Source organism: Peromyscus eremicus, chromosome 5 (genome assembly GCF_949786415.1).
Source record: "Peromyscus eremicus chromosome 5, PerEre_H2_v1, whole genome shotgun sequence".
NCBI lineage: Eukaryota > Metazoa > Chordata > Mammalia > Rodentia > Cricetidae > Peromyscus > Peromyscus eremicus.
Genome location: NC_081420.1, coordinates 39,474,380 through 39,486,771, shown reverse-complemented (window position 1 = coordinate 39,486,771; position 12,392 = coordinate 39,474,380). Strand labels below are relative to the sequence as shown.

At 45.4% G+C, this 12,392-nt stretch overlaps 3 non-coding genes across 3 annotated transcripts; 1 reads left to right on the top strand and 2 right to left on the bottom strand.

Moving 5' to 3' along the window:
• Window positions 1–5,845: 5,845 nt before the first annotated feature.
• Trnam-cau (transfer RNA methionine (anticodon CAU)) lies at window positions 5,846–5,918 on the bottom strand. Its single transcript has one exon. It is a non-coding gene; the product is annotated as a tRNA-Met (tRNA).
• A 3,065-nt stretch (window positions 5,919–8,983) lies between these two features.
• On the top strand, window positions 8,984–9,057 carry Trnai-aau (transfer RNA isoleucine (anticodon AAU)). The gene has a single exon. It is a non-coding gene; the product is annotated as a tRNA-Ile (tRNA).
• Window positions 9,058–10,343: 1,286 nt separating this feature from the next.
• On the bottom strand, window positions 10,344–10,416 carry Trnav-aac (transfer RNA valine (anticodon AAC)). The gene has a single exon. It is a non-coding gene; the product is annotated as a tRNA-Val (tRNA).
• Between the last annotated feature and the right edge of the window lie 1,976 nt (window positions 10,417–12,392).

Below are 12,392 nucleotides of genomic sequence, written 5' to 3'. Positions count from 1 at the left end.
TGGATCTCTGTGAGTTCGAGGCCAGCCTGGGCTACCAAGTGAGTCCCAGGAAAGGCACAAAGCTACACAGAGAAACCCTGTCTCGAAAAACCAAAAAAAAAAAAAAAAAAAAAAAAGATATCTACAGAGAGAAATGTTAGAGGTTATACCCCTAATAGTTCACTGATGCCAACTCTGTCAAAAATAATTCTTACAGAAATCACCTGTTTCCCTTTGGAATGCAGATGCAGGGAGAAAAACCAAGGAAAGATTGTCAAATAAATTCTACTCATTAACCAAAAGGACATAAAAATCTATTTGCTACTAGTTTGAGTGGACATCTTCGCTGGATAGATTGAAGCTTTCCCTTGACAAACAGAAAGATCATGGGAAATGATAAAGGTCTCCTCAAATGAAACTATTCCTAGATTCAGAATGCCTAGGAGCATACAAAGTGATGAGCCATCCTTCAAAGCAAAAGTCACTGGGGAGTCTTTAGAGCCCTGGTGACACAATTTAGTCTCTGCTGTGCCTGGCAGCCTCAATCCTCTGGGAAGGTAGAGAAAATAAATGGCCTACTCAACACACAGTCTCACTAATTTGGTGCAAGAGGTCAGTGGAACAACCTTTGTACGGTGTAAATATGTATGTATCACTCTCATTGGTTAATAAAGAACTGATTAGCCTATAGCTGGGCAGGAAGAGACTGGGCAGGAAAGCCAGACTAGGACACTGGGAAGGAGGAGGGCGGAGTTAGAGGAGTTGCCAGGGAGGCATGGAGAAGAAACAGGAGGTGCAAGATGAGAGAGAGGTGATGCCACATGGCAGAATGTAGGTTAATAGAAATGGGTTAATTTAAGTTGTCAGAGTTAGCTAGTAACAAGCCTGATCTATTGGCCAGGCATTTATAATTAATATTGTTTCTATGTGGTTATTTAGGAGTAGTTGCCAAGACAAAGAGAAACTCCACCTACAGAGGTCTGAATTTCTTGATGTTACCTGTTGTGTGACTAAGAAGTACGTTGGGCAATTGTTACTGACTCCTTTTGAGGCTTTATATTCAGGCCTTTCATTTCATGGGCCTGCTACTTGACTTGAGATTATCCAGCTGGTATCACACATCACCCATCCATCTACCCAGCCAGGTTCCAACAAATTATCTCAGAGCCTAGGCTCAGAGCTCCTGGAAGGAGAGAGGTGGGGGCATACCCCATTTTGTCTTGATGATACGGTTTGGGTCAAAGTCCTCAAGGAAATCCTGTTTCTGAGGTCCACCTGAGTGAGTCCTTACTGTGACATTTGTCCACCTCTAGACGATCACCTCTTACTCAAAACCCCCATAGGAAGTTAGTTGGCCTTCCCTCAAGTCTTTTTTCAAAAATGTTCAAGCGTGGATGAACAGATGGATCAGCAGTTAAGAATGTTTACTGCTCTTTTGTTTTGGTTTTGGTTTTTGTTGTTTTTGTTTTTTTCAAGACAGGGTTTCTCTGTGTAGTTTTGGTGCCTTTCCTGGATCTCACTCTGTAGACCAGGCTGGCCTCGAACACACAGAGATCCTCCTGGCTCTGCCTCCTGAGTGCTGGGATTAAAGGCGTGCGCCACCACCGCCCGGCTGTTTACTGCTCTTGCAGATGGCTTGAGTCCAGTTCACAGCACCCTTGTTGGGTGACTTAAAACCATTTGTCATTCCAGCTCCAGAAGATCCAACAGTCTCTGAGGGTGCCTGCACTCACATTTACAGATGTACACATAATTTAAAAATTTTTTAAATTGAAAAATAGGAGAGGGGAGAAATTAAAACAATTAAAAAATAAATATCTGGGGGAAAGGTGCTCAAACGGAAGGAGCCAATAACTCAGGTCTGGAGGGAGGAAGAGTAGAGAGGCGCTCCCAAGCACATCTTGTCCCAGCCCATCATCAGCTTCATCCCTTCTCACAAGAACATGCCTCTTCCAGGGGACTCAGGACACTAGAGCAGGTTTCTGGGTTGGCCCTCAATCTATCCCATGCCCAACCTCCCCATCTCCCTCTGCTGACGTCTAGTAACATCTGGGCCATCTTTATAAAAAACCATCTCTGCTTTTCCCTGTGACAGCTGTGGAGAATACTCTGTGGCAGGCTAGCTATCACTGAGCAATTTTCACTGACCCAAGCTTTATAATATGTAGGCACTTGTCTACCAAGGAAAAAAAGGGGATCTCAAAAACCTGATGCTTCTTAAGCTCTACCGTTTCCTTCGCTTCCAGTGTCCTGACCACTGATCTCTCCTTCCCTCTCATTTTGTTAGCTAGTGTCCTTTTATCTACAGTCTCTAGGCTCTTTCTCTTTTTCCTTAGAGTTGTTGTATTCCCCTCTGGAAGATCTGTTTGGACAAGGGATATGGGCACATCCGTATCCTTTGGTTCTGAAGAGTCTCCCCTTTGGTTTAGCTGTGAGGGCTATGATTCCAGGTGAACAAGTTAGGAATTGTAACCCAGGGCAGAATCATGAAAGGATGAGTAGTATGAGTGAGTGAGCTAACTAATGTGATGAGAGAGGCTAATTCTGATCTCTCCCTTGAGTCAAGTATTTTGTATAATAAAGCTGTAGTGATTTAGAGAAGAACATAAGTTTAGAGCTAAGCACATGTACTAACAGTAATGTAAAGCACTGTGGATGTGATTAATGTCACCAAGTCATAGACATATGCTAGTTAAAATGGGATAGTTTGTACTAAACACACACATACATACACACACACACACACACACAATTTAAATTGGCTTTAAAAAGAAAAGTAAAAAGGAAATATAATTTTCAACAAAGAACGTCCACCAAAACCACAAAGTTGGTCAGCATAAAAAGGCAGGGTTTCTGAAATGGTGAACGGAAGCCTTAAAGCCATTGCCTAAAAATGTTTCCATCAATGTATTAAAAAGTGCCTTGGTTTATTAAGTTCTTTGTTCTGTTACTATGAAAACTTCACAAAATTGTTTCCAAATTGGAACATGGAACTAGGGATAACATAATTGTGTTTCCAGGCTGGTCACTCAAATTTGGTTCCAGAATAAACTATCTTATCCACTTTAAGTGAGAACTGAGTTTTTGCATGGACATAAGCACTGTAGGACCAACTTGCCAAAACATGCCCCCAAGGCCTGTTGCCCAGCATTCAGGCTGTGCTTCCAAATCTAACAGTCAGAGTAAAATAAACCAGATAGAAGAAAACAGAACAGAAAAGTAAACTCTAAACCAGAGGCCACACAGGCTTTAACTTCGGGGGAGAAAATCAATCAATCAAATAAAAGAAAAACAAGGCAGAGCACTTTTAAATAAGAGGCCAAACAAATATTTACCCAGAAGTCAAACCAGTTTAGGCAACAATCTTGACTCCTTGTGAGGTTCAAAGTCATCTTACTTGAGCTGCTAAAACATAGCCAGAACATTGTAACTAGTGCTACCTGTCACCCCAGAGGCCAATGAGCAGCTAGGACTTGAATCTTTGTGTGTGTGTGTGTGTGTGTGTGTGTGTGTGTGTGTGTGTGTGTCGTGTGTCTGTGTGTCTGTGTGTGTGTCTTTGTGCCTGTGTCTATGTGTGTCTGTGTGTGTGTGTATGTGTATCTCTCTGTGTATATGTTTGTGTGTGTGTGTGTGTGTGTGTGTGTGTGTCTGTGTGTGTGTGTGTCTGTGTCTGTGTGTGTATTTAAAAGTTTAAGAACTGGCAATCTAAGGTGATGCACGTTTTGAAGGTCTAAGAATGTTTTAAAATATATGAAGATCTGAGGTGAAAACTTATGAGCTTTGAGGGTCTCAAAATGATTTAAGATGTAAATACAAGTTACAAAGGTATAAATAGATGACTCAAATGCTTCAGATTTCTTTCCCCTTCTATGATATTGTTCTATTAAGATTTCAAAAGTTTGGAGTTTAACATTAATAGAGTCCTGATAGGCTAATAGAACAATGACTGTTTACTGTTTGGGTCACAAGCTCAAGATTTTAGTTTCTTTTGGTAGTCTTCTAAATAGAAACTTAAAAGTGCTTCTCATCAGGCCAAACAAATCTCTGTCCAATCTATACCTGGCTTTCTGGACAGAAGAATAAGGTACATGCTTTTAACCCAAGTCTATAGGTTGTTTTTTTTTTTAACCAATCCATTTTTTTAATTTTTAAATTCTTGACATTACAGAACTAAACTAAAATTTATTAACATTCCACTCTGACATTTCTTATCGACAAACAGAAATAAAATCCATGACCCAAAAAACCCAAACAAAACTAAAAAAAAAGGAAAAGCTTATAAAACTAAATATGGATCCCAGCATTAACAGCCGAACAGAGAATGTGATTTTCTTTTTAAGTTCTTAGCTGATGATAAAGTGTAGAAACTGAACACTTACAGATTATTTAAAACCTGGAATCACTGACCAGAAATTACACAGTTGGATCATGGGAAAACAGCAGAAGTGGGTTATGAGCGAAACTACACTGTTCTAGCAGCACTGCTGTTTAGATGTGATTTCTGGGCTTCCTCTTTCACAGCCATGCCTGGGGCTTGCTTGCCAGCCTCCCCCATGCTGGCCTTTTAGCCCTCTGAGACCCTAAGAAAAGTAAACTCTCTTTCCGATTCTGTGACCTTAACACAGCCACACAGTCATCTTCCCATGCAAGGTGACTCCTCAGTGATTTCAGGAACTCAGACATGAGAATCTCGGGAAGGGACTTTACAGTGTGTAAAACAAGAAATTATATTTTTCCCATTCCCTTCTTCCTAGATTGTGGTCTTGTTAGAATTTGAAAACTGTGCTTCCCAAGAAATCCCAGGAAGGTCAGGAACGGAAACGTTAGACTGCAGCCTGAGAAGTGTTAAAGTATGTGTCCAATTTCACGTCAGGTGATTGCAGGGTGAGAAAAATCTAACATAGGCCTCAAGGCAGGGACATCTGGAAGACAGGATTTGCAATTATTTAAAGGGTAGAGATTTAACAGAACACCTGTTTTGTCTACTTTGTTGGAGTTATTCTTAAGCGAGACACTTTTTTATGGTAATTAGTAAGAGCAGGTCGGGCCTAGCTCAGCAGCACACCTGGTTGCTGGCCTGCCCCCATCACCCCCGCCCCCACCCCCACCAGACACAGGTGTTTTTATTCTTTATCATTTCTTGGCATCAGCGGTTTTTCGTAGCAGATTACCCGGATGTCATTGTGGGAGCATGACTGGTCGTTTTGTGTCCTGTGAGAAATGTGAAGAATTCTGAGACTACAGTTGACATTGGTAGATGTGCAATGCGAGGTACAACGCCTCCTTGAAGACAGTGCTCCTCAGGGTCGGACTCTCTCCTGGACTACTCAGGTCCCCTGGGTGTCAGGACCTCCTTAGGACAACAGAAGCTTTGCAGTTCTCCACCCAGATCCACCTGACCCCAGACCAGTGTTCTCACAGCCTGGATTCTCCCTCTTCCGGTCAGGCTTAGCCTGTTTCCTGGTTCATTTCAGTAAGAATACCAATTCAGCTAGCCCAGGCTTGCAGCTATCCACAAAGTTGACATCCAGTCGCTCGGTAAGTACCAAACACCAGGAGAAGGAAGTCGGGCATCCTTGAGCAGTCCAGCCAACGCCATAGAGCGTTTCTGTCTTCTCTGCAGCTCCAGAAAGTCTGTGGATCCACTAGAGGACAATTCCATTCACTGAACCTCGAAGTGGCCTCTGTTATCCATGGCTCTGAGTTCCATAAAGACTGGCTGTGAGTTCTATAAAAGTTAGCAGAGAAAGATCTGGGTAGGCAGTTCTCAGGCGTGGGAATCCTAAAGACTTCTGTGGTATTCATTTGTCCAAGAAAGACTCTAGGTAAGAATGAGTTGAGGGGAAATCGGGCAGTGAGCAAAAACTGCCCTCTCTGAGGTTCGAACTCAGGACCTTCAGATTATGAGACTGACGCGCTGCCTACTGCGCTAAGAAGGCTTGGAGGACAACTGCTTTGTTTTACCTTACAGGAAACATTCACCGTCTTCAAGGTGTCCCTCCCCCATCCCTACCATCTCTCTTGGTCCTGCGCTCTTGAAGAACCTCACAAGCCCCGAAACCACGATGGAGGACTGAACGTGGTGCCCGATCTCAGCTACTGCTTGACACCGTACTTTGTTACCTCATCGTTCTCAGTCTTTTCCTCTCCCGCGTCAACCTGCCCTGTTGGAACAGGGCCTCTCACTGAATACTTAAAAGTGTAAACAGCCCGCACTAGTTCTGGGAGACAGGTGTGCAGGCCAGTCATGCAAACTTGCTCGTCCATCCAACCATTTTGTCTCGGATAATCTCAAAATGTCACACAGTGAGATTAGCGTGGGGTCTCTGGTGGTTTTGTGTTTGTTTTGTTTCTTCTTTCCCATCACTATGACCCCCAAACCTATTAAGATCTTATTGACCTTATTTAAGCATCCTGTTTTTTCCATAAGCCTGTTTATCATTATTCTTATCTTACTGATAAAGTTGAGGCTCAGTAGAATTAATCACACACTAGTGATTGACAAAGCCAGACGAGAAACAAATCAGGGCTCAGCTTTTATTTTTTTTTTCCTTTGAATTTTCATACAGGTGGTCCTAGTTAGGGTTATCTTTGCTGTGACGAAACACCATGACCTAAGCATCCTTGGAGGAAAGAGTTTATTTGACTTAAGCTTTCACATCACTGTTCATCATCAAAGGACACCAGGACGGGAACTGAAGCAAGGCAGAAAGCTGCAGGCAGGAGCTGATGCAGAGGCCATGGAGGAGTGCTGCTTACTGGCTTGCTCTCCATGGCTTGCTTAGCTTGCTATCTTATAGAACCCAGGACCACCAGCCCAGAGGTGAACCCACAGACAATGTGCTGATCCACACACACACACACACACACACACACACACACATACACACACACACACATACCTCCTCCGATGCCCATCAATCACTAATTAAGAAAATGTACTCCAGGCTTGCCTGCAGCTGTATCTTATGGAGACATTTTCTGAACTGAGGTTCCTTCCTCTCCATCGACTTTAGCTTGTGTCAAGCTGAGGGAAACCAGTCAGCATAGGAGTATACAATGTATCTTCATCATATTGCCCTCACACTCTTTCTTTCCTACTTTCCACCCCCTGCAACACACCTCACTCCCAATTTCATGAGTCCCTGAAGGTGACACTTTTTAGTTGGCATTTTCCAGAAGAAAAACTTCTGTTCATGTGTCAACATAGATCCGAAAGATATCCCCACCCAAATAATAATAATAATAATAATAACCACACGGCAGCACCACATTGTCTGATCTAGAGGTATTTATCTTACCAAGTTGCCTCCCTCTCGCCATCCCCTGGCCTTCTATTTATTTACTGGGCCTCATACTCTGCCTGGTCTTCCTCACAGTTTTCTAAAGAGTCAAGTGCCAAGGCAGTAGAGGAGGGCAGAGCTCAGTGGCTTCCACAGCTGTTTCTCACCCCAGCAGGATTCTGGTTGAATACTGAAACAGTCCTTTTTTCTGAGCACATCTGGCATCGGGCTAGGGGATTTGTTTAAGATTTGTGGAACAGCAAGTCCAGTCTGGTCTACAAAGCCAGCTGTGGGACAGCCAGGACTCCAGGGAAACCCAATTTCAAACAAAACAAAGAAACAAAGATTTGTGGAATGAAGAAATGCTAGCCAGGTAATTAATTTAGAAACCTTGAAGGGGAATGCATTTTCAGATTTAAAAAAAAAAAAAAACTGGACAGAGACAGGGTCTGAAAAAACCATTGCCTGAGAAAGAAATGTCACTAGGTAATCGTGGGAGGGCATTGTCCTCAGAGTGACTGATGGGAACAGACAGTTGCAAGTGCCTTCCATGGAACTGGAAGTGCCTGTGGAGCAGGGGTTCAGGACCCTTGTTTACAAGTCTGTTTGCTAAGAGGGGCAAAGAATTATTGTGTGGACTCATGGAATTAATAGGATGTATCTTCTATTATGAGTCAATCCCGCAGTAGAGAAGAGTCAAGTCAATTGCACCAGATAGGATAGGGAAAGACCAGGTGCTGTGGGCAAGGCCAGGGATCTGCAGGAGTTCCAGAGGCAAGGCAGCCCTTATGAAGACCCAAGACCCTCCGCAGCACGCTGGCTGTGATATGATAAGTGGCCTAAGTCACATGGCTTGTGATTAATTCACAATCTCGTGCAGTTTCTTTGACCTGGGAATGATGTTATAATTGTAAAACTACATTGTAGAGGTGGTTGAGAGCACACACTTCCCGCAGGCGTCCCCCGGACTTCTGGAACAGCTGCTGGTCCAGCGACGACAGTAAATCCGGGTTCAAGCCGAGCAGAGCTGGGCGTCGCTGCCGCTTAGGACAAGCGCGGCTGTGCCGAGAGGACTCCGCCGCCTGTGCCCGGCGGGGACGCGCTGCTCCTGGACTCACTCCTCACGGGACTCCGCGGACCGCGACAGTGGCCGGAGGGACGAAGCCCCGCGGGCCGCGAACGGCGCAGATCTCCCGGGCACCATCACCGGCCGCTGGAGTCCCCGCGTCTACAGGACCCGAGCGATGCCCTAGCGGCCCAAGAGACGCGCGACCTGGCCGAGGCCCGCCACCCATCGCGTTATCCAAATGGTTTTGGTGAATTGAAGGAGAAATGGGTAAAATTGGGGAGGCTGTGTATCAGATCGTCACTTGGAGGCAACAGGGAGATCTGCGCAGGATGCGAACTCCGTGAGGTCTGGAGGGCGCCTTGCGGTGGTGCAGGCACCGTGCGAGAGGACTGGGCTGTCCAGGGCCAGTGTCTCTGCGTCAGGACTCACTGCAAGGCGACATTGCTTGCTCTGGTACAGAGTTTTGTTTCTGCTGAGAGAAGTTTACTTGGAACAACGCGAGTTTCGTACGTTTTTTTCAGCTTCAAGGAAAATTTACAATTTCAAGAAAAAAAAAATCACATCCAAGCCCCCCAAAAAAACCGAAAAACTTTGTCATTTTTAAATTACTTTCTTTCCTAACTATAGATATCGACGCTATTCACATATATGTGGCCGGTTAGCTCAGTTGGTTAGAGCGTGGTGCTAATAACGCCAAGGTCGCGGGTTCGATCCCCGTACGGGCCAGTTGGTCATTCCATTTTACAACAAAGTCTGAGATTTCCAACTACTGGAAGCTATTTAAGGCATATCATCTGAGAAGAGAACACACTCAAGCTGCTCTACACTCTTCAGTTTGGCTGCTGGAGGATGACTTACAGTCTGAGCAAGTATGTTGACCAAGGAACACCGGGGTCAGCAACCATTGGAATGTGACATTTACATTTTCGTTGTTCATGCTTAGAACAATCTGTGGTTCACAGCTCTTTTCATAAAACCTTGAAAATTGCAACAAACTAACAGAACTCCCCAAATCCTCTGTTAAATGACATTTGTGTCATTCTCTGTCTGTAGAGGTAGACAGAAAGTCCAACCTCTATGGGCCGGTTAGCTCAGTTGGTTATAGTGTGGTGCTAATAACGCAAAGGTCACGGTTTCGATTCCTGTACGGGCCAAGCCGTACTTTTATTCAATAAAAATAAGCCAAATGTACTATAAGCTAATGTACTATAAAAAAAAAAAAAATCTACTCTGTGCAGCATTTAAGTCGTAACACTCTCAAAGGACTCTATCTTTATTGCCCCACGGTCCCTACTTCTGGCTCGTTTAAGGAATCTGGAAGCAGAGGGATACAGAGAAGACCTGAGCCTTCGTCCTCGTCACATTTCCTACAGTGTCCTTCTCTCCATCCGCACTGACTCTTCACCTGACCTCCTGGGAGGATCAGAAGGGTGGGTAACTCCTGTGTGTTTCCTACCTTCTGCCAATCTAGAGACACTGAACTGAGGAATGTCGGGTTCAGAACCCCAAGCCATTCACCAACGTCCAACAGCTGAGTGAGGTCAAAGCGTGTTCTGGCAGATTCTTTGCTGACAGTTCTCTGAGCCGGAGCTTTGTCCCTCCCAACACTCGCAGGGAGCCCTGCAGAGGTCTGCGTTATGGTTTTTACGAAGAACCTTTCGGTGAACTCCCCCATTGCAATATCATAAATATTGCAAGGATCATAAATATCCTTGTAACATAAAGAGTGGCAACATAAGAGTTGGAGGATGTAGGCATCGATCCCACTACCTCTCGCATGCTAAGCGAGCGCTCTACCATTTGAGCTAATCCCCCGATGTCAACCTACTTTTCTTGTATTTTCTTATGTGTCCATTGGATCCTCACACATTACGTACTCTGTCTTTGGTCCAGGAAAGTATGACAATGATGGTCCAAATGGTAGCACAGCTGAGATTCTTAGGTCCTAAGGGCAGAAAAATGTAGGGAGTGAGCTGAGAATCTGAAAAGGGAAGAGTGAGAAAAAGCAATACTGTTCCCGCCCGGTTTCGAACCGGGGACCTCTCGCGTGTTAGGCGAGCGTGATGACCACTACACTACGGAAACGCCCTACACAAACCCAGTTTGCTGGTTTCCAGACATACATTGAAAACTTGCTGAGTAAATGGTTTGATGGCGGCGTTCATTGTATATCCTTGTACCATGGACTAGCTAATTCAAGGTAACTAAGATGGCTGACCTCCGCATCCCCAGCTCTTGGTGACCCCACTCTACCCTGCTGATGCCAGATGAACACTCATGTAAGCCAAGTCCTGTGGAATTCGTCCCTCGGTGCCTGGTTCACCTCACTTAGCACCATGTCCTCGGCTTCTTCGGTTTGAGTGACAGAGCCGCTTTTTAATACTAATCCTTCTGGGAATTATCCTTCTGTGGATGTGAAGAAGTGAGCATCTCAGAAGACAGTGATTAGTTCCTGTGAACAAGCAAACGTCTCCGAACTCCTTGATCCCACTCCCGTGGCCATGTTCCCACTGGAGGGATGGCTCTGTGGCTCTATTTTCAATTTCTAAAGGAATTGTCATGCTAAGGACCTGGCTTTGAATCTCAGCACCCACATGGCCTCTCCTCAGCATTTCCAACTCCAGTATGAGGGCATCTGTCGCCCTCTTTCGGCCCCATGCGGCACTGCATGCAAATGCCCATGCACGTAAATACTCTACTCTTTCCTGTGGGTCCTCTCAGCCTTCCCTTCCTTTGTGTCAGCAAATGTCGCGCAGAAACCCTTTAGTCAGGGACTCCCAGTGGCCACACTGGGCTGAAACACAGGAGCCCTTCTCCCCTATCCTGCCCTGGGGACTTCGCCTCCTGTTGAGCATCCGGGTCCCCTTAGCTCTTTTCCACTGACCCCCTCCCCACCTCAGCCTTTCCTCATAGCCCAGCTCCACTCTTCTGTCAGTTAGGGATCAGAAATGCTTCCTACCATGGACCCCCAGGGACCACACTGAGCTAGGACACAGGTAGGCAGTTGTCACTATCCTTCCTGCCCTCCATTCTGATCTCTCCAGACCTACTCTCAGTCCTGTAGCAGCCTGCCTGCAGGGACCCCTCCTCCCACCCTACCTCCACTCTGTGGGAACCTTGTTGCCACCCCTGGTCCCCCAGCTCTTTCCCATTGCCCCTCTGGTTCTTTTCTCCTAGCTGTCTCCATTCCTTTATGTCACCTGTGAACCTACAGAAGCCCTCTCTACCAGAACCCCACAGCCACCGCACTTGCCTCGGATCCAGAGTGGGCAACAGCCACCAAAGAACAGAATACCCACCCATCCAGGACAAGATCAGATATCGACCCCGAGAACCCCCTCAAATAGCATAGCTCCAGTCTATTGGACAGGTGAGACAGCAGCCTCCGTGAGAAGCCAGTGGTCCCACTGCAGTAGACCTGTAGAAGTGCAATGAAGCTCCAGCACACGACCAGGACTTCCAGATACCACTTAGGAGTACCTTCAAGGACCTTTAAAAGGATGTGAAGAAATGAATGCCTTACTGAAAAACCATGAAAACACAAACAGTTGGATGAAACCATGAAAACCTTTCCAGACCTGAACATAGAAAGAGAATCAAAGAAGAAAACCCAAACTGAACCCAAACTGGAGATAAAAACCTCAGGGTGTCAAACAAAAACCTTAAACTAAGCCTCATTAGAGGATGATGAGACATTGAAGAAAGAATGTGAGGACAAGATAGGATAAATAAATAGCTCAGTCAAAGAAAATGTTAAATCTGAAAACAATTAAAAGTACAAAAATAAATCCATGTCCACCCTAATTGGTATCATAGAATCTACATCCAGTGACTGATGGAAGCAGATGCAGAGACCCACAGCCAAGCACTTGGCCGAGCTCCTGGAATTCAGTTGAAGGAGGGATTATGGGAGCAAGGGGGTTCCAGATCATGATGGGGAAAATCACAGACACATCTGACCCAAGCTAGTGGGAACTGGTGGACTCTGGAGTGGCAGCTGGGGAGCCTGCATGGGACCGCACTAGGCCGACAGTGGTGTGGTTTGATATGTTTGGGGGACT